The following is a 14,321-nucleotide window of genomic DNA, read 5'->3' as shown; positions in this document are numbered from 1 at the left end:
CTGATTGCTTTGTACAAGTAGTGGTAAAGTTACCCGCAGAGCTTTTGGATTCGCAGTGACGATGCCGACTTTTCGCATCACCCATGGTCGCTTAGGCCCGGTTCCATGGGCGCCCTCGTCCGTATCTGCCCGTTTGCAGCGGGTGCCGTACTAGCAGAGCGCGGTGTTTAAGAGGACACGGTTCTCTGGCAGCGGTTGCCCAACGGCAGAAGGCACAAATCTCTTTTCGCACTTTCAGGACTAGAGAACAGTGTTTGCTAGACGCGATCGAATTATTCCAGTGTAAGTAATTATATGATTCGCACTGCATTATCTTCTTTTACACGCATAAAATTGTTCGGAAATTATCTATTAGCAGCAATTTGGGGAGCGACGGTGCGGCGGGAGTGCATTTCAATTGATGAAAATCGTGAATTAACTGAAATCGAACACACTGAATTGAACTGCACGTGCGGCCACACGACCAGAAGAATGGAGTCTTTACATAATCTAACCGAAGTCGACGCTGCACGTACAGTTCATTTAATGCACTTTTAAAGCGCTACACTTATTGAGTGAGGATAACGCAGTACACTATTTAAAGGAAAGTGATGGGTATAACAATAAGAGACCGGAAGCGGGCAGAGTGGGTGAGGGAACAAACACGGGTTAATGACATCCTAGTCGAAATCAAGAGAAAGAAATGGGCTTGGGCAGGGCATGTACTGCGAAGACAAGATAAGCGCTGGTCCTTGAGGGTAACGGAGTGGATTCCAAGATAAAGTAACCGTAGCAGGGGGTGGGTGACAGTTAGGTGGGCGGATGAGATCAAGAATTTTGCGGTGATACAGTGGCCGCGGCTGGAATCTATAGGACAAGGTTAATTGCAGGGATATAGAAAGGCCTTTTTCTCGCAGTGCACATGTTCAGGCTGATGCTGTCGATGAATCATGCGTGAACACTAGCACTCCTGGTTGCGACGGTGAATTTAATTTAGCTTATTGTTCCCTTTTCTTTACTGCTTTTCGAAACGGCCGTAAATATTTATTTATTTATTTATTTATTTATTTATTTATTTATTTTACAACACTGCCGAGATCCTCGAAAAAGGGCAGCAACGATGATTACTTGTTCGCGTAAAAAATATATGTATGAGTGACACAAATAACGGAGAAACGACACAATTCATCAAAATATAAGCGATAAGGTAAAACAAAAATGCAATAAAAACGACGTAGAATATAATGAGCAACAGCGGTGCACGTCATAGACAAAGGAATTTTAACGTGATATTGTGAAGAAGAAACGGTATATCAGTTCTACTTATTGAGAGTGCTGCTTAAAAGATAATCGGGAACAAACATTAGAAGACCTTAATAATCTTTTGTGATGAGCTCTAACTGTGAAACGAACCTGGATAATGGATTTGTCGTTGTTAATCATGAGTGAAGTGCATTCCATTCTCGGATTACGCGAGGAAAAAATTAGTACCTGAATATGTCGTTAGAAAGAGAATACTCAGGTAGCGTATGCTCGTGTTGACGAAATGTATGAAATGTACTGGGTGGTATCCCTTTTATTCTGACGATGCAGAATTTGAAAAAGAACAGAGGTCGACCTTGTTTTGCTCTCGTCGATCATTGTGCTGAGGCCTGAACAGGCTGAGAGACGCGAGGGTGAGCCAGTAGGACAATATCTGCTTTGAATAAAGCTTGAGGCTTTTCTTTGTACGCCTTCAAGTTTAGCTATGTTAGTTGCTGTGCAAGGAAACAAAACTGAGTTAGCGTATTCTAAAATAGGTCTCGCAGATGTTTTGCAGGCCAGAAACTTAGTATTCATTGGAGCGAACTTTAGGCGTCTTTTTAGATAAAATAGCTTTCGTAGTGCAGTAATCGTAAAATTAGTTATGTGTGTTTCCGTTTGAGGTTTGATGTCAAAGTTATGCCTAAGTAATTATGTTGATCGACCTTCGAAAGAGGCATGTTATTAACAGTATACTTGAAGTGAGATGGCAGTTTTTTTTCTTGTTATCTTCGTCGACACTGATTTTTTTACGTTAATAAACATTTGCCACTTGGAGCGCCACTCGGCTAGGGTGTTAAGGTTACCAGAAAAAATAAGGATGGTCGTTATTGCTGTTAATTTCTGTATAAATCACACAATCATCAGAGAAGTGCTTAATTTATCCCGCCATATTATTTCTTATAGCGTTAATAAAGATAAGAAATAGCAGTGGCCCGAGAACTGAGCTTCTGGTACTTCAGATATGACAGGCACGACATCTGATGGCGCATGCTCGAACAGAACAAACTGGGCGTGCTTTGTTAAAAAAATCTGTCATCCAAGCGGAAGCTTCTCCCTTTCCAATAGCTTGTTCCAGTTTTGCAGTGAGCTTGGTGTGACTAGCGCAATCAAAATCTTTAGATAAGTCAAGTAAAATCATGTCAAATTGAGAACGATTATTGATACTAAGAGCAAAGCCATTAACTACCTGTGTTAGTTGAGAGGTGGCTGATAAGCCCAATCGAAAACAATGCTGATGGGGCGATAGCACACTCTCGCGTTCTAGAAACATTGTTATGTGTTTGAAAATGATATGCGCTAGTATTTTGCATGAAGAGCTGGTGAGTGATAGAGGCCTGGAATTAGCTGCATTATCTGTGTCTCCCGTATTGTAGGTCCTATTATTTTAGCCTTTTTCCAATCGTGTAGCAGATTAGCAGTTCATATTGACTTGCGAAAAATATGTCCTAGATATCTACCGCACCACCCAGAGCATTTTTTTATAAATTCGTTTGGGATTTCGTCAGGACCGTTTGCTTTTTTAGGGTCAATGTTGAGGAGAATATTGTGGATGCCGGTGTCAGTTATTCCGGTGTCTGTGCCTCGGGTCAAGCACCGAGGCACAGGGTGGCGGGAGAGGGGGAAGTGCATTGTTGTCTTTCGTGAAGACAGACTGGAAGAAATCGTTGTATTGATTTGCCGTTTTACTTTTCTCCTCTTTGCTTAGCTTGGTTGTCGGTGGCTGCGTACTGCGCAGATGTTTCCGGAATCTTTGTGGGCTATTCGTCAGGAAGCTAGGTAAAATGACAGCACAGTAGTATTGTTTCGAATCTTTTAGTTTTTGCTTGACTTGCATTACTGCAGACTTTAACTTCAAGGCTGTGGATAATTTTGGGTTATTCTTGTTAACCCTACGAAGCCGTTTTACGCGCCGTTAAGCTTGGATGACTTCGCGTGTGATCCATGGATTCTTAAGGTGCTGTTTTTTTTCTTTCTCATTGGGATAAAGTTTGTTACACTGTGCAGGACGATGCTCTTAAAATATAGCCTCAACGTATTCACATCTGTATATTCCTCAGAAGCTTTTTCTAAACAGGAATTGAATTCATGCGACAGATGAGTTAGTATGCTGGCGTCATCTGCACTATGAAAGTTGAAAAAAATTTTACTGCAGACAGGCGAGTAATGCACTGGTCGAGCTTAAATGTGCACATCGGTGTACTATGGTCAGCTATTCCTTCAATAATTTCCAATTCGGCTTCATTTATAGGATAATGGTTCCAGGATATTCTTTGTTAAACCTTGAATGCTAGTTGATGAAGGTTAAAGTTTAGCATTATGTTCATTAGCGCTTCTGAAGGTTCTGATGTGTGGTGCATTGAGGGCCAGTCTATGTCGGCAAGGTTAAAGTCTCCCGAAAAAATAATCCTGGATTGATGGACATGACGCTGCATATATTCTTGAATTGCTGAAAGACATGCACTGTCACAGGAAGAGCTTCGATCAACGCAACCGGTTATAACCGACGTCCCGTAGCACAAAACTTTGCAGAAAACTGCTTCAGCGTTCTCTACTTCGGGAAGAAGGACAAAGTGAAGATAATTTTTTATCACTAAGGCCACGCCTCCACATCGTGAAGGTCGGTCTCTCCGGATGATTGTGTAGTTTGGCGGGGCAATCTCGTGGTCGAATATAGCGGGTGATATCCATGCTTCCGTGATGGCCACGATATCGGCATCGTAGTCAATTGAGAAGGTTTTCCAAGGCTTCTGTTTTATTTAGGACACTGCGGGCATTTACATTTATCAATCTTTATCTTTTGAAACGCAGCTTGTGCGGTTTGACGAGTTATTCGGCGGCTTGTTTCTGTGCCGTTTTTTTGCGTCGGTATTTGTCGTTCTTTTTTGCGTCCCAGATATATGCGCGTTTGTTAATGTAAAGCTTGTCGTAACGCAGAGATACTTTTTCCTTTCTTTCGAGGTTTGATTTTGCCCTATTCCAGAGTTTTCCCCGTATATCTCGTATTCTCTTAGTGAAGTCTTCACCAACTGAGTAGGCAGTTGTTTCGAGTTTGAATCCTTGACTTAGGATTGCAACTTTTTGTCTGTAGTCAAGTAACTTCATTATTACCGGTCGAGTTTTGTCTGCAGCGGGTTTCCCCAGCCTATGTATACGCTCGATGGCAACCTTTTCTAGCTCTAGAGTGTCTTCAATAATGACTTTGTTCACAGTTTGCTCTAATGACTCGCTAGTTTCATCTTCTTTTTCTGGCAGGCCATAGATAATTACGTTGGATCGCCTACTGCGGTTTTCAAGGTCATCAATCTTTTGTTGAAGTGTGTCTATGACTTAGTTCATGCAAGCTATTTCTTGTTGACAGGATTCAACTTTGCTTTCTAGGACTGTGAGGAGATCAAGCTTGTTCTCTATGTCTACCAAGCGTTTTTCTTTAATATCTTTGATGTCGACTGCAATATCCTTCAGCTGTTTTGAAATTTGGGATAGATCAGGACACGGGCTAGTTTCAATATCACCACCTAATAGCAGCAATTTTCTTAATTCCAAGGCAACATCGAGAACCAGGATACAAAACGGTGGGCACGGCAGCACTACCAGAAAAGGGTCACTTGAGCGTATGCAATAACCGAAATGTTTTCTCACTTGCACGATGAGAACAAACGGGTTGTCAGCGTGCCGCATGCTAGCAGTGCCACCGTGCCCAGCGGCCAAGTTCATCCAGGAGAGGCTCTTTATAGCGGTGGAGAGCAGTGGCGCTGAACGCAGATCACGTGCCAAGAGCTCCGAGCATGCTTCCTTCCGGTGTTGACGATGCAGTTCCCACGATGTATACGGCGGCGAATCCAGCACGTGGCAATGAGTGGCGTTGAGCCCCTGCGCAGTCGTGGTCACCCCGGCTTGCGCAGTTTCCATCGCCGGCATGACGCAGCAGGCCAAAGGACAGCTGCACGATGAGAACAAACGGGTTGTCAGCGTGCCGCATGATGGCATTTCCACCGTGCCCAGTGCCCAGCAGCGCCACAATAAAAAGAGGAGTCTATCCTCAATCATAGTGGGAAGGGATTACCTCCTTCCGTCTACCACTCCCTAATCTGTCATACTAGCAGGGTCATGAGAATCTGCTGACGCCATTGGCTGGAAGGGGTCCTTTTACAGAGAAAAGCCGCTGTGTTCTTAAGTTGTATCCGTCTATAAGTGTTGTCCATAAATGCGTGAATGTATGCAGTCTGTCTCTCTGCACATGGGTAAATATGCAGGCATGTCAACTAAACCTTGTTACAGTACTGTGCTCGTTCTGGACTGTTACTTCATCAGTGTCCATAGTTTGCGCTTCTGTACCTTTCCTGAATTACGAGCCGCCGCGATGGCTCAGTGGTTACAGCGCTCGGCTGCTGGCCCGAAAGACTCGGGTTCGATTCTGGCCGCGGCGATCGAATTTCGATGGAGGCGAAATTCTAAAGTCCTGTGCACTCTTCGATGTCCGTGCATGTTAAAGAACCCCAGGTGGTCAATAATCTCTTTGTTCGCAGTTTGCTCTAGCGGCTCGCTAGTTTCATTTTTTTCTGGTACGCCATAAATAATTTATTTCATCGTATACTGCGGTTTTCTAGGTCTTTAATCTTTTGTTGAAGTTTGTCTATGACGTGGCTCGCACGGGCTATTTCTTGTTGAATGGATTCAACTCTGCTTTCAAGGTCTGTGAGGAGGTCAAGCTTGTTTTATAAGTCTACCGAACGTTTTTCTTTAACATTTTTGATGTCGGCTGCAATATCGTTCAGCGGTTTTGAAGTCTAGGATGAATCGGGCCAGGGTTAGTATCAATATCGCCACCTAATACAAAAATTTTCTCAAGGCTTAGGCGACATCAGGAACCACAAGGACAGAAAAGGGTGGGCACGGCAGCACTACCAGAAAAGGCTCACTTGAGCGGATGCAATATCCGAAATGTTCTCTCACCTGCACGATGAGAACAAACGGGTTGGTAGCGTGCCGCGTGCTAGCAGTGCCTGTGGCCGAGTTCATCCAAGGCAGGCTCTTCATAGCGGTGGAGAGCAGTGGCGCTGAACGCTGATCACCTGCCAAGAGCTCCGAGAATGCTTTCTTCCGGCGTTTACGGTGAAATTCCCACGATGTACACATGGTTTATTATAGTGCTCGGCCTGCACGAGCGGGTTTGAAAATGTAGGCTTTGCAGAAAGCATGATACATGTAGCGTCGGCAAATTGGAACTTATCTCATCCTGTACACAAATTCTACGCGCAGTGCAGGACTGGAATGGAGATCCTATCATCAACGACCCTCACCCTACCGCGAAAAATGTCCGTAAATAACTGGGGCGATTCGTCCCCAAACCTGTGCTTTCAGCCTTCAGTGCTTTTGTGTCGATTTTTCAGTGAGGATTTCAGGTTGAATGGCCAAATTATTTAATGGCTTTGATCAAGAAGAGCCGAAGTTTAATGGCAGCACGACTATAGGACGCGGAGCTAGTGTTACGATTTCGCATTGCAAAATACGCCTTTAGATGGCCAGTCTTGAACGCTTGGCGGCATTGTACGAAATCGGCTCCTTTCAGTTTTCACTTCATTCATTTCTCGTGCACGTTTAGGGTGACGTCCTGTGATATCCGAGAGGATTACATCTGATGCACTCGCTTCTCGTGCGCGCCTGTATGGTGTGGCCTACGCCGCATGCATGGGCGCTTGCTTTGGCGCAGTGCAGTGTAGTGGGGCACGCAGGACGTTTGCGAAGGCAACAAAATGTGGTAGAGTGAGGACGACAGTCCTCCTGGCGTTGCTGAGATTTTGAGCTGCAGAGGTGCATAAAGTGCGCATTACAAGGCTTAAAATCAGGCCCCGTCACCGGGAGAGTTTAGGCCAAGACAATGTGGTTGAGGTAACGAAATAGTCATCATGCTTGCCTTGCCGGTTCAGTTTTCTGCAAGGGAAATGTCTGCCTTGATCGTGGCGAGCTATAACTCTCTTGCGTCCGTCGCGGTCGTCGTCTACCAGCAAAGTCTCTGCCCTCGAGTTGCTACGTGGCTCTCTTCTGGTGTGTATTACTTGCCGTCGAATCTCTTCTGCAACCGTGTATTACAACGCGTTACTGGCTCATCGCATCACATGTCTCGTAAATGTAAATTTCCGTTTATTTATTACAGCTGCGTTATATCCTTAACTCTTTTTTTTTTGTCATACGTACTGGTTTCTCTATTTGTTTGGATGCAACCTGAACTATTGTATTTCCGCAGCGTCCAGCATTGTCCTAAACTTAACTTGTAATTTATTGGTTAGCCTCATACTTGAGCACCAACGGGCCAGGAACAGGAAGAAGAAATCGCTAAAATCTTTTGCAAGATATGTAAGCTCTTGCGCGATTAAATCAAACGCTTGCTTATTTTACTCGTTATTCCTTTGTAACTCTTGGTCTGCCACCATCATTCGGTGTAGACAGATGTGCTCTGCACTTCTAATATCTAGCAATCAATCATAAATTTTTGATATCTTCCGAATCTCGTTTAGTTTAGATATGTTTTGTTTACGCTAGTTTTTAAGAGCTCAGGCCAAGCATAATATCCTCGTAGTCGCATCGAGTTAGGGGCAAATAATCTCAGGAAAAAAAAAATTGATGGAGTCTACTTATTTCTCCTCCAGTCGATAAATTATGAAAGGAAGCAAAACCATGAGCCGCTCTCAGAACATTAAATGACAAAGCCGACGTGGTTATCAGTGTATTGTGCTTCCAACATTTAATGAGTACTCTCATAGAGCAGAGGCAAAAGGCGATAACAAACGTCGCCGCAGAAACGTGCAGCACAATCACGGCAACATTTCTTACGCAGCATGGATAAAGTACACAATCCACAAAACCAACAACAAAAAAGGAGTGCTGTGTAAAATTTCAATTCAGTAAAACTTGGAATTTTTACATATAGCTATTGACACAATTTTTTAAAAGTTGATTTCGGTCCATGATAATAAAAAAACACCATATGCGAACGAAAAGCTGATGTGAAGAGGAGAATCAGTACTATTTACAGTACAAAGAACCGCAACGCTGTAAGCCAACTAATTTAATGAAATTAGGCACTTATGTAACGGCCCATATTAACCAGCAATGAAGGGCACATGCTCGAAAAACTAAAAATGAGATTACTTGGAACATTAATGCAATGACATGAACTAGAAGAGCAAAAATAAAGTAACTGATGAAGCGGCCCTGCCTAAAACATACGCGACGTGACAGGCACCGGCACTGAACAAAACACTGCTTCAATTTTGAAAGTTAGACAGAAAATATTCTGTAGCCTTTTTCGGGAAAGAAAGAAGCTAGGGACAGCACTAGACAGTCTGAATAACGGCAGGGAGAAAGTTTCGGCAGGTAGCTGCAGTAGTAGTGGCTATGGTGGCTTGCTTCTCCGGTCAGAGTTGAGGCATGTCTTCCATGAAGCGACGAGACATGCGTCACCGCCCAGCCAGCTCAAGGGACACGGCCGCCTGCCGATGAGGACCGAGCGGCCGACAAGCCGTACCGTAGCTGTGTCGCACAGGCAGCGGTCACACGTTGAGGAGTCAGCGGTAAGAATAAGATAATTATGTGTAGTTCAGAAGGCTCCTCGTACGTATGACCAATACTGCAGCGTTGCATCGCAACGGGAAAGGAGGGATAGCAGCTGTATTTGCACAGAGGGGTCAAGGCTGTGTGGGCCGAGCTTCCAGCAGATTTCCCAGAATTCAATGTCACGTGGTGAGCAAGAACACGAAACTCTGCTGGAGCGTCCGCCGGCAGCCTTGCTCTCTCATGAAACGGTCGGGCAGCCATGTCAGCGAGGCCATCGGCGACAGTGCGGCTGGGACCTGGCTGCCAGCGAAAAGAGGGGTTTGTTCAAACGCTCCAGTAGTAAATTTTGGTGATTTCTGAAATAAATCACTCCAGTCTTTCTTGTGTGTGTGCGACAGAAGGCCAACGCCGAACCGCAGCACAATGTATACAAAATACCGCCTGCAGTTGGGGCGAATTTCTGACTGCCTAATATACCGCGTAGCTGAGGGCGGCAAGGTTGGTTAGATAGAAGGCGACAAAATTGTGCTGGCGGGGTTGTCTGCATGGCATATTGATTCTTTTGCCTCGCTACTTGTGCTGCCAGTCTCGTCGGGGATTATTGCACGAGGTCCGCATGAATCTTGTCCGCATATACAAAATGCAAAAAAAGTGACCAACATAGGCAACATACTGTGCTAGAGATGGTCAGGAAATGCAGTGAAAAATTGCTGCCCATTACCCTTCACAGAGGTATTTGCCTAAGTCAATGGCATTCGTAAATTCTTGGACATCTATTCCTGCAATGAAGGGCGCGCAAGTCAAAGTAAAATGTGATTTAGAAACATTGTAATGTTACAGATGGGATTAAAATAAAAAATGCTCAAAGCCCAAACTAACCACCTGAAGGGGGAACAAAGGAAATTTATTTGTTGAACAGGGTTCATGTGGACAGTAAAGCGTGAAGTGAACATAACCAACTATCGTGGTTCTTTTAATAATGAAAGGATGCAGACTATTTCCTTCATTTATGGCCATTGGAAACGATGCAATTTTCAAACTGTCCGTTTAAGTGCATCTAAAAGTGTTGAAAAGTGCACATACCTACCTGGAAATGATTTTCTTTCAGCATTATACCTGGGGTAAAATATTCTTGGTTTCAAAGACCGCGAATTTAAGTTATTTCCAGAAGCTCAGCGAAAAAGTCCGTTAGATTATATTGCAGATGGACCTGCCTACCTTTGTTTGCACCGAAATTTCTGGGTAAGTAGTCCGGCAGGAATACATGTGAAAATAATTAAACTGAGTGGTGTGCGCACTGCACAGAAGCACGGGATATTGCACAATTTTCGCTCCCGAAATTTTTCATGAAACAAGCTTTGGCCCAGCGTGATTATCACTTTCCCTGCTTGTGCTGTGTTCCGGTTGTAACCAAACGTATTACTGGCATCAGCCGCTGCCTCGACTAAGAAGGATAGCCTCGGAGCAGGTGCCGCTGGAATGAAAATAAAGTGGGTGGCGGATTTCTGGGGATTACAATAAATCCTGCTCAAAGCCCCAACTAATGACCTAAAGGGTGAACGAACCAATTGTATCTCATGGTGACGGTTCTTGATTAAGCCTGTCTAAAAGTGTTAAGAAGTGCATATGCTACGTGGACATTGAGAAGATGAGGGTACTGGGTTCTTTAGTAACGGCAAATGATTTCAGGCTATAACGTACGTTTTTCTCGTTGACAAAACATCCAACGCAGTAAACGCGTAGAAATGACCTTTTTGCGCGACTTGGGCACCTGCAGCAGTGGAATATATAGCAGCTGCGGGCCACCAGGACAAAAAAAAAAAGAACAACAAACAAACAATGTTTAGCTAAAATTCTGCCTGCATATTATTCTCCTGGTGCAGACTATGTACCTGAAATTACTGTACTTGTTGTAGTATGTTAATGTGCCTTTTATTGAATGAAAACCAAATGGTAACATAGAAGACTGATATGATGAATCCAGCGTAGGCTAGGAGCTTTTTTTTTTGACGATTTCAGGAGAGGGCAGCTTCTAAACAATAGCCGTTTGCTCTTATTATTCTTTACTTATTGATACTTTAAAACCTATGTTTTCCATTCACCTCCTTTGTGGTCCTGATGCTGGCGCTGCTCCCACAAACTGCGCCTACTTCTCTGCGACGTGTGAATATAATAAAAGCTTCCTGCCAACTGGCACCTTCATTTGGTATAGTTTTACATTTATTAGCCAGGGCTAATAAATACATTTAGTACGGAATAAAAACGCTTCTGTTTGCATCGTCCAGCCGACTGCATCAGTAAGTTTCTCAGAACGAACCCTTGGGTTCTTTGCATGCTTTTCGCTCACACTGCACGCCTGTCATACGGCGATGCCGCTGAGAGAGGAGGCAGTGGCGCGATATGGGCGGGTCGGCCAAAAGCGGTGCACCAACTGTACAATGCGGCGCTCGTGCCCCGCCTGATGCGCCCGGGCAACCCTCTCCGTCGAAGAATTTCCGATCTTCGCCGAACTGTAGCCGGAAGTCTGGGGATGACTCAGAGGCGGAGACCGTTCGCAGCAGGTTGTTTGGCAAACTGCTGGAGGGCTCACGTGCACCTGCAACCGGCACTCGTTTTTCTTTACCCCCGCGCCAATGCAAGACTTTTTGCTTATGGCGGTTGCATCGAGCACGGACGGCGTGCAATCAATGCAATGCAGCGCTTGTTCCGTTGTGCGGTAGGGGAAGAAAACACTCTCTCTTGCTCGGGCCGTTCGCTTTTTGTCATGCGCTGTACTTCGCAGTAGCGCTAGAACAACTGCCTTCATATTTTTTTACGCTTTAGTAACAATAATAGATACAATACCTAATCTAGCGCAGTCAGTCAGTTTTATAGTGCTGCATCAAGTGTTGTAGGCGTTACCGAAAAAAAATGTAACTAAATACGTTACTCGTTACGATAACAAAAGAGGAGAGCGTTACAGCTCTACGCTAGCTACAAAAAAATGTAGCGCATTACCGTTACCGTTACCGAAGTAAAGTACCGCACGTTACTGTGGCGTTACTCCATGTCCATAAATTTTAATTAGTGCGTCTTCACTAGAAGAACGCACGATAACAATTTTATAAAGCTCATATTTCACTTAAAAATTCCAGCCGAAACAACGATTTTATCCGAAATCCTAATTTAATTAGAATACTTTGTAAAAATGTGCAGGATCTTAGCAACGTCATAGTGTCCTAAAGTTGCTTGTATAGTTACATGTGATGGCTTCTAACTCTGTGGCACTTGATGAAGCCATTTTCTGAATGTCTCATTAAAACACAAAATGACACTTTGTCATCAATTCTAACTTGAAAAAGAAAACATCGCTGAAGTCTCAACAAAGTTACAGTAATTCTGAAAACAGTGACGTTCCAAAATGCGGGGCGTGCTTCCACTCGGACGTAGATGAAGGCAAGTGTGTGAATGCGTGCTCGTGCACGTGTTTTTTGCTAATGGGTATTCTGTCTTTTTCTTTAATTGGGCGCGCCGTCAACCGCAGATCTCGTCTGACATGCAACAAGGGTCGTCGAGAGCGCCTGTACATTTTGTTTATTTGCAACATCACTTCAGGCACTTTTTTTTTCTGAAGAAGAGTCCTAGGGGGGATTTGAATAAAAAGTAACTATAGTAACGTGAAACCTCACGTTAAAGAAAAATATTGACGTAAGTACGTCACCCGTTACATTTCTGAAATGGTAACGAGTGCGTTACTAAGTTACCGAACAAAGTAACGCGTTACCGGTAACGCCGTTACTTGTAACGTGTTACTGCCAACAGTGGCTGCATCGTATTCCGAAGAGAGGTAGCCTGCCGATTGTGCACCGTAGTTACAGGCCACGACATACATAGGGTGTTTGGGGGTGGCCCAATGCACCGGCGACGCCTAACACGGTGCGCATGCGAACTGTCTACGCAGCGGTCATAATGCCTGTAGCTTTCACCGGTTCACCCCCATTATAGCCTTGAAGTAGCGCTGCGAGAGAAGCAGAGTCTGGCCACACTGCGATCTATAACGGAGGACTCCTTGCCTCGCCGTTCTTCCAGGCCCAGTTTGGGATAAAACTACGGAAGGGTTGTTCAGTGAGAAATGCACGGATTAAGCATTGAATTTAGTACTGAGCAGGCGCGAAGGGTGACACGCTGCCATACTACAAATCATCGTTAGAAATTAAAACTTTGTTCAGTGTCTTCACAGTTTTAAATTCAGCTTTGCTAAATCAACTCTTAGATTGATGCCAGCATGTTCGCCCACAGTTTCCAAGTAGCTAGATGCAGCTTTATGGACTGCTGTTAAAGCCTCTTGTGAACGCTGAAAAATTTATGCAGATGTTGAGGCCTCCTACCAGTGGATTCGGTCAAGGTCTGCGGACGGTAAGTGTGCGTCTGCTAAACAACACGACTTTGGCGTTGGTGCGGCTGGCGCGAAGCATAGGCGCCGAGGAAGACCTGCCTAGGTGCGACGGGCATAACGATGGCCTTGGGCATGCATGGTACGCACGCAGAACTGCCGCACCGTGATGACCTTGAGGCGCGAATATGATTTCTGGGAACAAAATCGTGCCACCCTATTTTCGTTCATTTAAGCAACCGTTTCTCTCAACTATTATTGCATACGCCCTTTACGCCCTAGGCAGTAAATATCGCTTCAAAAAAAAGAAAGCCTATAAAAGTGTCTGGTTTCCAACTTGTTTATTTGACATCTATTTGGGTACAGGCGCGAAAACAGACACAACACGAGGTAGAAAGACGGGACGGAGCGCTCCGTCCCGTCTTTCTACCTTGTGTTGTGTCTGTTTTCACGCCTGTAACCAAAAAAATGTACAGTTACCAACTTGCCTAGCAAGACGTTCTTTTAAAATTGTTTATTTGAGCCTCTTGCGTTGACCACTAGCGCCGGTGCCAGCTTGTATGCCGCCAATGGTTGCAGGAAGCGCTTACGCAGTACTAAGCCGAGGTCTCGAGAAACAGCACTAAGATCTACCGTTGTGAAATGCTTTTATCCCACCAGAAGTTGCTAAGGTTCAACTGAGGTTCAGATGAAAAAAAAAAAGTTAAATCGTACAAAGTTACCACGCATGCAATCTTACACAGCTAAGCAAAACGCGATGCACCTAAGAGACCAAGCGCTTTTAGTTTTTAAGAAGAAACATAAAACTTTCTTCTTTCACTTTGTGTATGCGACTCCCTTGCACAGAATGGAGCAAATCCAATTCTTCAGCGCTGAGACCCAGAGGACGGCACACTGGTGCATTTTTTTTTTTGCCTCAAGCTTTTTGGGTAAAATGTTGTAGAGAATTTGTATTCTCTATACGATTCATTTCTCTCGCCCCTGTATTCAGTCTCAGGGAAACAGCCACAATGCCTCAGCTCTGTTGAAACGTTTCTTTTCCTTTCAATAAACATAAAATATAAATCAATGGAAGAAATGAAGCCCACCGGCCGTCAGCTTCTAGGGAAGC

Source organism: Amblyomma americanum, chromosome 9 (genome assembly GCF_052857255.1).
Source record: "Amblyomma americanum isolate KBUSLIRL-KWMA chromosome 9, ASM5285725v1, whole genome shotgun sequence".
Classification (NCBI taxonomy): Eukaryota; Metazoa; Arthropoda; class Arachnida; order Ixodida; family Ixodidae; genus Amblyomma; species Amblyomma americanum.
This window is presented reverse-complemented; position numbering follows the sequence as displayed.